At 40.2% G+C, this 13,842-nt stretch overlaps 1 protein-coding gene across 8 annotated transcripts in view; it reads left to right on the top strand.

Moving 5' to 3' along the window:
- Erc1 (ELKS/RAB6-interacting/CAST family member 1) overlaps window positions 1-13,842 on the top strand; it is a 273,287-nt gene that overhangs the window by 103,977 nt on the left and 155,468 nt on the right. The window lies entirely within an intron of this gene.

Here is a 13,842-nt window from a genome sequence, read left to right as displayed (position 1 = left end):
ACACCTTTTCTCATAAAACTTCATAGTCACCATATTCTTCTTGACACCCACAAAGATTGACAGTGACTGGATGAAGTCACTAATTCACATAGACCTTTAGAAGCTTGATTTAGGAATAATTTATTTTCGTTATCTTCAAAGGGCATATCAGACATCATCTTTACATTTTGGGAGTTAGTAGTAGGCTTGATATTTTCCTTTCAAGTTTCTCCTAATCCATAGACTTGACTCCTTTAGTGAACCAAAAATGCAAATAATAGGATCTCATTCTTGCCTATACATCCCTTTAGTTTGATATTAAGTCTCGGCATATTCTATAGTTCTTGATTATTTATTTATTTTTATGTACATGTGTGTTTTATCTACATGTGTGTGTACCACATGCATGCCTGGTGCCTTTGGAGAGTAGAAGAAGTCATTGGATCCCCTGAAACTGGAGTTACAAATTATTTTGAGCTACCATGTGGGTGCTGGGAATCTAAACTTGGTCTTCTGGAAGCCATTGTTTTTAACCACTGAGCCATCACTCCAATCCCTTTGATAAAATTCTTTAAATCTAGATTTCAAACTTTCTAGAGCTTCCAAGAATATAGATTGTGTACATTTTCATTTATCTTGATCTTTGAATGTCTCCCTTTCCACAACTTGTTTGTGTACATACACTTACTCTAATCTGTACTTAAGTGGATCAGTTTACCATTGAGGGAAGCCAGGGCAGGCACTCAGTCAGGATCCTGGAGGCAGAAACCAAAGTAGATATCATGGAGGAACACTGGACTCGCTCCCTCTCCACCTGTGTTGGGGTGGCTCTAGCCCATTGTGTGCTGAGTTCTTGAATAGCAATCACTAATCAAGAAAGTGCTACATATATCTACATGCTAACTTGATGGAGGAAATTCTTCAGCCAAAGTTCCCTCTTTCCAGATAACTCTAGTTTGTGTCACATTTGGAAAAAAATAACCAGCATACACCTCAGGGATTACTATAACTAAAAATATATCCTCTATACTTGGCATGAATTTCCATATGGATGCATAATGAATGGACCTTTTTCTGGTATATTATAGAGGGAAAAGTGATAGAAATCGATTTCAGAAGAATTGGTTTTGCCTGCCCTTTTAGTCACACTAAATACTCATGTGTTGGTAGTCCCTTGGAGCATTGTCTCCTGTGCCTTATGTCATATTTTGTTTTACAGCTCTGTGTTAATTGATATTAACGTTTCTTCTAACATCTTCCCATTTTGTTTATGTTCCAATATTGCTGCTCCTGGAGTTGATTCTTATTTATTTAGTAAATCAATGTATTTTTTTCTGGTAACTAAGTATGCATCAGTGATTTGAGATAAAGAACAGAACGCTCTGGGGAATGCTTTTCCTATGGAGAAAAGCTAACAAGACGAAAGGTGGCCCCCTCTTTCTCTTGGATAGTCTCATGTTTGGACATGATGCATTAGAACTACTGTGGCTACTTTGTCTCGGCCTAAAGTAATACTAATATCCTGAGGGTGACAGAGTCAAGAAAAACACAGAGAAAATTACAGTCTGGGTAGACCTCCATCCCCACTCATACCTGGCAAGAAAAAGAATGAGGGCTGGAGCTGGAGGACACTACTTTTGCTCATGGTGTCTTGAATCTTTGTTCACTTTTTCATGCCTTTCATCATAAGAATAGGGAAGGGCTGGATCAAAAGAAAAGACCTTGACTGGTGGCCTGGGCTAAGGTCTTGCCCTGCATCTCTATAGCATCTTCCAGATAGTTGGATTACTGGTAGGAAAACAAGATGGGTAAAATTGGCAGGATCAAAGTTATTACTCAGCCCTCCTGCAAGGTACAATTCTACATCTAATGGCTATGCATTTATTAATGCTGTCTTCTATAGAAAGACAGTGCTATCCCTAAGAGAGCACATTATGTCTGAACCTCTCAGAAGAACCAGTACAGATACTCTGAAATCCACATGAAATGAACTGAAAGTACTATTTAATTTATTATTACTTGCAAAAAGGGAGTAATTATGAATGCTTGGTAGGCCATCAGCTAGGTATCTTTTCTTTAGAAAAGCACCAAGGCTCCTCTTGAGTGACATGAATAAACACCATATTCTTGATTCATTCATTTTCTAGAGTCTGTCCTGACACTGGAAGATGAGGGAAGGACTCATTACTGCATAAAGATGCAGACTCATACTGTATCTCAACTGACTGTTGTAGATATTACAAAAGATAGTATTTTAAAGAAACAAAATGAAAACTAAGAAAAAAAGGAAAACTAGAGAGAGACAGAACTTTGAACCCAAAGACGCTATTGCTGAAGCTCCATTCTCTCCTATTTAAACCAGTTCAGATTGTTTGATATTTATAGTGTAGTGTTGTAGCCAGATCTCTGCCCCCAAATAGCAGAAACAAACAGTTTGAACAAAATTTTTATTGTTGTTGCTTTTGTCTTGTTTAAGCTTGGAAGTAGGACATGCTGACACATGTTTATAAACCTAGTGCTTGCTGGCTGAAGCAAGAGGATGAGAGTGTGAGGCCAGTTTGGGCTATATAGAGAACACAGTCTGAAAAGCCCCCTCAACAAAGCTACTGACGACCAACCAGCAAACAAAATAATAAACAAAAACAAAAATTAGAATTGAAATGGCTAGAAGTAGAAGCAATATTGGAGATTGTCTCTACTGAATCACTTTTCAATAATAAGTAATATCAGTACTGTTTTAATTATATCAGCCAAGCCAATATGCTCAGTGGGTATGAGTGGGTGTGAGGACCTGAGCTTAAACCACAGTAGGTGAAAAAAAAAAAAAATCAGGTGTAGCCATATGTGCATCTAGAACTCTAGCACTGTGGAGATGGAGACCGGAAGATCACTGGGAATAGGGCTTGCTGTCCATCCAGTGTAGTTAAAACAGCAACCCCAGGTTCAATGGGAGACCCTGTGCGAGGGAGTAAGGCGAATGATAGAGCAGGATGTCTGACGTCCTCCTCTGGCACTAGCTCACACATAATAATACATCACATTCTTAGTCAAAAGCAGTGGCTTTATTTTTAGAATGTCCGTATGTGTCTCTGTGTGTAAATTTTTATTTTGATGTGTTTTCCCTGTGTGTATATATGGGCACTGCATGTACAATGTCCACAGAAAGCCAGAAGGACCACTGAAATTGGAGTTACAAATTGCTGTTATTTACCATGTGGCTGCTGGGAATTGAACCTAGTTCTTCTGGAAGAGCAGCTAATGCTCTTACCTTCTGAGCCACCTTTCCAGCAAGTCCACATACATTTAATTCCTACATTTTTGTTTTGTTTTATTTATTTTGTTTGTTTTAGTGTGAGTATTGATTGAATGATACCCTTCCCTGAAGAAGATGCCTTTGACCTGATTCTGGGGCGAGGCAGCTTGTGAATTTGGGGGTACATTTTTGCCTCTTTTCCTATTGATATTTACTACCTTCTTCTTCTAGTGCAGTGGTTCTCAGCCTGTGGATCTCAACCTTTGGGTGTCATATATCAGATATCCTGCATGATAGATATTTACATTACAATTCATATTATTAGCAAAATTGCAGTAATGAAGTAGCAATGAAATAAATTTATGGTTGGAATGAACACAACATGAGGAACTGTGTTAAAGGGTCACAGCATTAGGAAGGGTGAGAACCTGCTCTAGTGTTTGCTTCTTCAGATCATCAACATTATCTAAGCTCCATTACTTGGCCCACATTAAGAGCCCAGCCCAGTATGCTGAGTGAATATGTTCATCATTGTGAGAAGATCACCACAAGGCAACTTTGTACGACATAAGAACATATCCTCCCTCACCCAAGGGTGAAGTTGGCAAGGGAGCATGTCTCTGGATTTTCACACCAGCTCATGCCCAGTGTCTCATCTGGCCATTCTCTTGCTTCTACTACTCCTTCCACTCTGGTCTCTGGAAGCTCTAGTGCAGATTCCACTGCAGGTCTGCCCCTTTAAGAAATAAGAAAGCAGTGGTCACCCTGTAGAGCTAATCTTGCCTGTTAAGGAATAAGACTTGAAAGTTGATGAGAAATCTTGTATAACATACCCTATTTACCCTACACCATGGTGCTTTTCCCAGATGGTCTCTTTCGGGTTATGTACTCCTGGATCTTTTGTGTCTGACCATAGCAGGGTGTCCCACAGGCTGGCACACCACCCTCACTTTTTTCCTACTCTCTTCAGTAGAATTCACAGTAAAAACAAGCTTTGCTTCTTAGCCACACAGCGCATGGCTTCAAGGGAGAGCACAGCAGGGTGATGAGACACCATAGTTTAAAACTGGCTTCCCTTGCTGACCGCAGGTGGTCTTTACTAGCCATTCATCTTCCTAGGCCTTAGGTAAAAGTGGGGATGTCACCATATAGGTGACAATGTGAAGGACATGAATTATTGTGTACTAATGCCTGATAGTTGTTAGGCATGGTTTGGTTTGGTTTTCCTTCCAGAATTTGATTATCCCAGCTTAGTTTTAGAACAGAAAAGTGAGAACAGCATACTTTTATTGTTTTCAAATCAAAATCCAAAGAAGGTTAGCAAGAGGACCCCTACCCCAAGCAAAATTTAGAGTTGTTCAAACTACCTGGTATGGAGTAGAAAAGTAAAGAAAAGTGTTGTTTCTCATAAATGTCAAGAAATCGAAACCTTGGAAACTGACCGGGCCATCAGCAAGTGATGGTAGATGCTATATACAAAGGAGCCTGTGCCGAGGAGGATGATAATGACAGAAAAGGTGCCGAGGGTGTAGATGGACAGCTGCTTCTCAGAGGCTTCCCAGAGGAGGCAGTGATAGGGGCCAGGGCAGTCACTGGTGCTGCAGTGAAAGCTGTTTTGGCTTATCATGGGCAGCTGTTTGAATGTGAGCAGGCAAAAAGACACAGTCTGGATGCTGACCTGCAGGAGGAAGTGGAGCAGATTCAAATATAATAGTTCCCTTTCCTGGCGGAAGTTCAGGAAGGACATCTTCTGGGAGGAGCTCTGCTTCCTGATTGCCTCCATGGATCCCTTTTCCATTTCCCTTATGTTCTCTGTTTGCTGCATGGACTTCACCTTTACCTTACTGTGCTTATGCCGAATCTGAGCCATGAAGAATTCCACTAGGAAAAACAAGGTTATGAAGATGAAGTAAAAGTAGGACCACATTTCTGAAACGGGAATGACAAACAGTTGTTCAAAGCATTCCATGAGGCAAGAGTAGGCGATATTTTCATGGCATTTGAAATCTTCATAGATGTGCTGCCATGGCAGCCGGACCACATACACCACAATGCTGTATACAGAGATTAGTCCTAACCACAGTCTCCGCCCAGTGTAGTAGCTAGATTGGTCACTTGCCACTGAGTACAGCACAGGGATTACTCCAATCATCAGTGCAGACTCCATATCTTCTGATTCTAGGATCCCGGTGGAACTAGAGACCAGATCCCTTTACAGCACCCTAGGAAGGAAAGCAAAGAGAAGTTGGGATCAGAAAGTGAGGACAGATTCTGAACAGTCTAGTTACTTCCATGAAGCCCCACACCTGCTCAAGTTTCAAATCAGTTAGCGTAGCTCAGATTTTTGCCACTTGAGCTCCTTTCCACAAGTGGTCACTGCCTTCCCACTGGCTGGTTCCTTCCTACCTCTCCAGTTCCGCCTAGGGCCTCTGGTAAGCATTCCTGCTGTGTAAAAATTACAAATGCAATGCCTGATTTTGTTGATAGATTATGGAGTGCTCGAGGCTATAAGCCCAACATTTACAAGCCCATATTATCTAGGATGGCGTATCAGCATAGTGCGGCCTTAATTACATAAAAATTTCCCAGTGTGCCTGTCTATTCTAGGTTTACTATGGAAATCTTTATATTTTGTCCCTTTCCCAGGAAAATTTCCAAGACTTAAGAAAATAACACATTCTTGTCTTTCTGGCTGCTAAGTACACAGGATACATGGCTTATGTTCACTCTATTCTGTGTGCAGCTCCTGAGGTACAGCTGCCACCATAATTTTATAGTAATATTATCAGTGGCAGTACATGGACTGTCATGGCCTGCAGGTACAGTGTGAACTTTGTGTTAGTGGGTTAGGTGTACCATCTCTGCATTTGTTTTTTTTTTTTGAAGATAATTTGGGTGTTTGTGTTTATGTCTCTTTTTCTCCATCTACCCTCCCCTCCTGTGTGTGTGTGTGTGTGTGTGTATGTGTGTGTGCGCACAAGTGCACACAGTTGTGCACTTGTGCTTTCCCAGGGTCAAACCCAGGTCCTCACATATGCTAGATAGTAATCTCCCTCAGCTCTTTATTTTTATTTTGAAGTAAAACAAGATCTCACAGTGTAGCCCAGAGTAGCCTTGAATTTGTTGTTGTCCTGCCTCAGTCTCTGGAGTGTTAGAATTATAGGAATACACTTTGTCCTGCTTTATCTTATACATACTCTTTTCTATGGTGGTAACCAATCATTTAAGTTTACACTAGTTAATAGATTCTTTGAGGTTTTTTTTTTTTATGCTAAAATATTCCTAGTATAAATTCTACTGTTGAGCCTGGTGGTTGTGGCGGATGCCTTTAATCCCAGCCCTTGGGAGGCAGAGGCAGGCAAACTTCAGTGAGTTCGAGGCCAGCCTGGTCTACATGAGCAGGTTCCAGGACAGCAAGGGTGGTTACACAGAGAAACCCTATCTTGAGAAATTAAAAAATATATAACCATCAACTCTATTCATCTGCCAAATGATTTTATATTCTCACACTGAAGCTCTGTACCCAAGAAACATTGTCTTTTCTTTTTGAAGATTACCATGTTGCTTTGTAGTATTCAGATTTGTAGTTTTCCTTCCATTTAAGAGTCTGTACATGTGCATTGTGTGAGCATTGCCACTCCAAGTCCAGCCAACACTGGAGCAGTTCATGTATAAGCAGCAGGAGATGTAGCCTCCAGAGTGAGCTCATGGGCACAGCACTCACTGATGGGTCAGGCAAAAGGGCAAAAGAGTAGATGAGGATAAGGGAGTATGAAGACTTTGGGTAAGCACTTGTGTGCCAGGCTCTTTACTATAAAGTGACAGTTATGAGCTGGGCATAATTATTCTTGTGTTTTAGTTAAGAAAACTGAAATCCAGAATTCTTTAAGGGTGGGAGTTTGACCACAATCCAAGGAGTATATGGACAATGCAAATTGGACTTGGTATATATATTTTCTTCTTCTTCCTCTTTTTGGGGGAAGGGGAGTCACAAGAATGAGGGGTTAGACCTCAGAGGACAGGGAAGTAAGTGTGATCAGGTGCATTATATGAAATTTTCAAATAACCAATACAAACATTATGTTGAAAAAAAAAAACAACCTGAGTTCTAATTCTGCTCAAAAGACTTACTTCTAAAGTGATTTATTGGCAGTTAGGTTCTGCTGCTGGGTCACAGCTCAGAGTCCCTTGTATGTACTTGACTTTCTGAAGTAGTATAGCTGTACCGGGGAGTCTTTGCCCCAGCCCACCAACTGTCACTCCGCCAACTGCTTTGGAATTTTTGAGGTAGTGCCACCTGGTGGTCTTTGTGGGCTCTACCAATCAGCAGAATGTGGGGAAATCTACAGATTAGCCTCCTTGGTTCAGAAGGAGCCTGCTGTCAAGATTTGGTCAGGGTTCTGATGCCATTTCTGTCGAGGTCTGCTCTTTTTACTTAGTCTGTGCCCATGTTTTCAATAGTGTGAACTTGGGAGTGATGGGCAGCAGGCTCACACAACATTATCAGCCCCTTTCTCTTTTGTTTTTAATTATTCAGCCTTTAGATTGTGCGATCATGTGTGTGCATGTCCACCAAATGTACATTTGAGTATGAATTCACATTCACATGTTTGGGAACCAGAGGTCAACTTCAGGTGTCATTCCTCAGGCACCAGCAATCTTACTTTTTGGCAACAAGGTCGCTTACTTACTTGGCCTAGAATTCATTGATTAGGCTAGGTTGGTTGGCGAGTATGTCCCAGGGATGGACACACTGCTGCTACCATAATGCTGGGATTACAAACATGTTAAAATGCTTTGCTTTTTTTTTTTTTATTTATTTTTTTAATGTGAGTTCTGAGAATTGAACTTAGGTTTTTATGCTTGCATAACAAGCATTTTGCTGAGTTATCTCTTACCCTAACATCAGTCTCTACATTTTCCTTGTCAGGTGCTTTAAAACTGAAAGCTCAGAAATTACTAGCCCAGACCCTTGTTTACTTTCCAAATCCATAAGTCTATTTTTACTGATTATTGCCCCTTCTTCTTGGTCACAATGGTTGAAAGGCCTGTCCCTTACGTTTGGACAGTCACTCTCTCTAATGAACTCCAGATTGGCTTAGAGGCCTTGTCTGTTACTCAGCATTCCCATGAACTCCCAGCTTCAGCTCATCTTCTAGAACCCTCCCCTAATTAGTATGGAAGCCATCTTTTGTATACTGTAGTCCCTACTTTCTACTATACTTTACAGCGAAGCTCCTTAAAAGAATTGCCTGTTGTCTTAGTCAGTGTTCTATTGCTGTGAAGAGACACCATGATTACAGCAACTCTTATGAAGGAAAGCTTTTAATTGGAGCTGGCTTACAGTTCAGAGATTTAGCCCAGTATTATCATGGTGGGAACCATGGTGGCCTGTGGGTAGCCATGGTGCTGGAGAAGTAGCTGAGAGTTTTACATCTGGGTCTGCAAGCAGCAGGAAGAGAGAGTGAGATACTGAGCTTGGCTTGAGCTTCTGAATCCTCAAAGTCCACCCCAGTGATACACTTCCTCCAACAAGTACACAAAAGGACTTTGGGAGCACATTCCCCATGGAGGGATAGTCCCTTAACTTAGAGGCAGGAGGGAGGGCCTAGTCCCTACTCCAAATGACTTGACAGATTTCATTGACCCCTCCTGGAAGGCATCACCCTCCCTGTGGAGTTGGGGTGGGATGTGATAGCAGGGTAGTTGGGGGACATAGGGTGGGAGGGAGGGAGGGAGGGAGGAGCTGCAGCAAGACCACACCTCCAGTCATGCCACTATGTGAGGCATTTTCATTCAAACCACCTCAACTGTTTGTGCAGTTTGTCTCCATCTCCTTACCTCTAATCCACTTTTAGCCTCCACCCTTTTGAGCAGAACCCTCATCTCTGTTACAAGAATGATATACTTGCTTTAGTCATACAATGAGATGCCTGTTTCCCTGGTCATGCTTTTTGTTTTAAAAATTTGTCTTGCCTGAAATCTCAGGCCTTCACACCGACTTAGATTTCAAATAATTTCACTAGATGAGATGTATAGCATATATATTTTCCTTTTCTAATACTTTAAATTTATTGTTTGATACCATAGATTGTACTGTTTTTTTTGAGGCAGGGTTTCCCAGTTCTCCCTCCCTCTCCTCCTTCCCTATCCTCCCTCCCCTCCCTCCCTCCCTCCCTCCTACCCTATGTCCCCCAACTACCCTCCCATCACATTCTCCCCCCCCCCCCAACTCCACAGGGAGGGTGATGCCTTCCAGGAGGGGTCAACGAAATCTGTCAAGTCATTTGGAGTAGGGACTAGGCCCTCCCTCCTGCCTCTAAGTTAAGGGACTATCCCTCCATGGGGAATGTGCTCCTAAAGTCCTTTTGTGTACTGTCAGAGGTCCCTTAGACTGCCCAGGCCTTCTAACTGAGACCCAGGGGTCTGAGTCAGTTCCAGTGCTGGCTTCCCAGCTATCAGTCTGGGGGCCCATTACCTCCTCCTTGTTCAGGTCAGCTGTCTCTGTGATTCATGATAAATACAATAGGTAAAATTAGGATTTTATTTGTTCATTGTTAGCAGGAATATGCTCAGATTTTCCCTCCATGTCCTTTAGAAAGGGTTTAGATACTAATATTACTGATCCTAATTATTTGACTTTTTCTATCATAAACAATGATAGTGAAGATCATTAAGAACTGTTATCTATCTATAGATTGACCAATCTTTGCCTTTAAACATTGTATTTGACACTGTTTGATATATGGTAAAGGTCTATGGATTCGTACTTATGTCTAAAATATATCTTAATGGCACGTATGCCTAAATGAGGTGAACATTTTTATCCTTTAGACATCAGGCATCTTCCCTATTGCTCTCTGATAACTTTTTTTTTTTTTTTTTTTTTTTTTTTTTTTTTGAGACAGGATTTCCCTGTGCAACTCTGGCTGTCCTAGAACTCACACTGTAGACCAGGCTGGCCTCAAACTCAAAACTCAAAGAGGTCTGCTTGCCTCTGCCTCCTAGTGGTGGGATCAGAGGTGTGTGCCATCATCCCCAGGCTGTATACTATCCAGCCTCAATGTTGTTCTGGCATCTTAGGGTAAGCCTCTACGACACCACTACATTTGACTCTTGTGTGCCTTCAAGCTACATAGGCAGTGTTGCCAGGTTCTGTTGCAAGGACAAGGTGTGGCTCATCCACGGCTCTAATGCCTCTGTGCTTTGGCAGCTAATCCTGGGAAACTATTTCCCTAGGTAGCTGTTTTGGAGTCCCTTTATTTCTACTTTTAGTTCAGTCTCCCTTTCAAATGAATGTATTTTGCAAGCTCTGGGGCCTTAGATAGTGAAATCTTGTCCTCAGGGAACCTTTCCTATTCAAGTATGAAATTTTCCCTTAGTTGCATTAAGCACTTTAATAATTATGCCTACTTCCTCCACTGCCACCTTGTCTGTAACTTTAAACTCACTCATTTTTTTTTTTTGCCTACATGCATATATTTATGCACTTATATTTCTATATATTTCTGGTCTGTTTTCACGGTAAATCTTAGGAAGAGCAGTCTGTATGTTATGTGATCTTGACATTTCTTTTGCTGAAGAGCTTAGTCCATTGCTTTGGAATTCACCCTAAGTTTGTAGGACACAGGCAGAACACAAGAAAAGTTTTTTTGCCAGAATATGAGTGGGCTTTAGCCCACTTTCTGATAGTTTTCATTTCCCTCTGAAACCTTTCGAACCAGGCTTTTACTGTCTGTCTGCATTTCTGTTGACATCTGGGTCTTCCAAACTCTTACCAGAAGCCCATTAATCTTGGCTTACATTTTAGGGATTCTTTAGTGTCCTGCTTCAAACTCCCCTACATTACTTTTACAAATCAGTTCCAAATGCCAAAGAACCACATGGTCAACTTTATTACATCAACAGTCCCACTCCTTGGTAGTAATTTACTGTATTAGTTACTTAGTTGTGGTAACCAAATTTCTAACAACAAGCAATTTAAAAGAAGAACGATTTATTTTGGCTCATGGTTTGGGAGTGTAGTTCATGATGGTGGGAAAGGCATTGTGGTAGGAATATGAGGCAGTTGGTTCCAACGTGTCTACAGTTAGGGGTCAGAGAGAGAGATGAATGCTCTGTTTTTGATTCTTAAAGTAAAAATTAGGTCATGAAAACAATCACGATGTCATTAGGCATTATAAATCTTGACTGCTGAGGAAGCAGTACTTATTTCAGTTAAACTGAATAATTTTCAGAAAGAGAAACCTGCCTATTATAAAAGGCAATAATGACTCATAGAACCTTTGTGCTGTGGAGGGCTTAGACATGGCTAATTTGTAGGTCTTAATGCTGAACAGTGTTGGAAATATTTTTTTTTAAATAGAGCTATTCTTGTTCATTATTGTTGTTAGATTGTATTATTCAAGGATTTTAGTAAATGTAAAATTGAGGAATGTTATGATTAAGGAAAAATTGACAGAAAATTATTTCAAATTTTTTATTTTTTTAGGGAATTTGGAATCTCAGAGGAACTGAAGCTGTCTGTGTTGTTGTTTTCTTTTTGATGACTTGGGTCCTCTCCATGAGATAGGGTACTGAGGGAGTAACCAGACTTATGGTGGAGTATAAAAAAGTCAGCTGGGGAGTTGGAGAGATGGAGCTCTTCTAGAAGACCGTGATTCAATTCCCAGCACCCACCTGGCAGCTCCAGGATCTATTACCCTTACACAGACATAAATGCAGATAAAACACTCAGGCACATAAAATAAAAATAAATTATTAAAAACAAAAAAGAAAACTTCAGCTGACTGAAATAGTAAAGCCTCTAATGCTGGCACTGGCTGGATGGCTTGGCTGGTAAAGATGCTTGCCACCAAGCCTATTGATCTGAGACACACATGGTAGAGTGAGAGTATAGACTCCTACAATTTGTCTTCTGACTTCTACACACATGCCATAGCATGTGTACATGCGCTCATACGCATACATACATAATAAATACACAAATGTTAAAAAACCCAAACCACACACTAATGCTGATTCTAGCTATTTAAATGAAAGAATTGACACCCTCCCCCTTGTCTTTAAGAAATTTGTTCCCCACTATAGGAAATGATCAAGTTGAACAATCATTTTTAAGAATTTTCATCAAATAAAGTACTTAACTATGATAGGAAATATTTCTGTTGAGATCTGGAGTTTTGATTTTTTTCCACCTTTGAAGAATCTCTATGGTCCTGTTCTCTTTATTCTGTGTTTTATGCCTTACTTCATTCATGAACGTTAGTATTTTTTTTTTATTATTGTCCTTAATTAATTCTTTCTAACTTTTTCTTTCACGTTTTCTTCCTGGATTTGCTGTTTCCTTCAGTCTCACTTCAAGGTCAGTATGCTTACTCTAAAACCAATGTAATCGAGGCTCATTTACTAACATTATTTCCCATCCTAACAGTGACTAAAATGATAGAATGTATTCCAGTAAAGTGATGCCTACAAGTTTAGTTCTGAGCACACATAATGTCAAGAATGTAAGCTTTGTATGACAGTGAATGCAAACTTTTGTGCTTTGGACGATAAGGAGAATATTCAGAACACAAAACTTAGACTGAGCTTGTTTTCACTGAAAGAACCGAAGATGTAAAGAGCCTTCAGGGGCTTAGGGCTTGGCAAATGGTTTCCATGTTGTTGGCACTTTGTTAGAGATGTCTTCGTTAAGAATTTAAGCAGACCTGGCACAGGAGGCACACACACAGCACTTGGAGGCAGAGGCAGGTGGATCTCTGTGAGTTTGAGACCAGCCTGGTTTACAAGAGCTAGGTGCAGGACAGGCTCCAAAGCTACAAAGGGAAACCCTGTCACAAACAAACAAACAAACAAACAAACAAACTAACTAACACCAAAAAAACAAACAAACAAAACCCAACAAAAACTTAAGCAGGGTAAAATGAGCAATAACACTGTAAATTGAAGTGTAAAAACTATGGTAGAGTTAAAAGTATAAGCTTGTCTATATCATATATATTTTACTCAGCAATTTTTATTATAATAGTGAAATGATATATAGTTCCAGTTTATGAAAGCACCCATATCTTGATAATTATGGCTGGCCCTAGACAGGGCAAGTTATTCTCATGGGGATCTATGCCCAGGGACTATGATCGCCTCAGGTTCAGATAGACAAATGATGATACTTAGTTGTGATGTTTTGTTTTAGGTATTTTGTTTATTTTGCTAGACTAGTTAAATACATAACTTACATTGATCTTAAATTCCTGATCTTCCTGTTTGCTTATATTATATGAACTCCAGACTGAAAAATAGCCTCAGATTGGCTATTAATATTATTATTTCTCTCCTTGTCTTTTTAATGGAATTAAATTTGGTCCTTATATTATGGTACCATTGCCATACATTTCCGATTCTTTACAATACTGTGCTATTAATATTGATTCATACTGTCACTAATAATTAAAGTACAAATTGAGTTTTCAGTGTGAAGGGACTATTTGGAGAAGTGTGTCAATAGGTGATTTTGTTATTGTGTAAATACAGAGTATAATATTTATTCAAAACACTATGTTTAGAAGTAGTCATGTACTTTAAAGAGGATTCAAACAAACAAATGAATG

This window comes from Phodopus roborovskii, unplaced genomic scaffold (genome assembly GCF_943737965.1).
Source record: "Phodopus roborovskii unplaced genomic scaffold, PHOROB, whole genome shotgun sequence".
Taxonomy (NCBI): Eukaryota; Metazoa; Chordata; class Mammalia; order Rodentia; family Cricetidae; genus Phodopus; species Phodopus roborovskii.
This window is presented reverse-complemented; position numbering and strand designations above follow the sequence as displayed.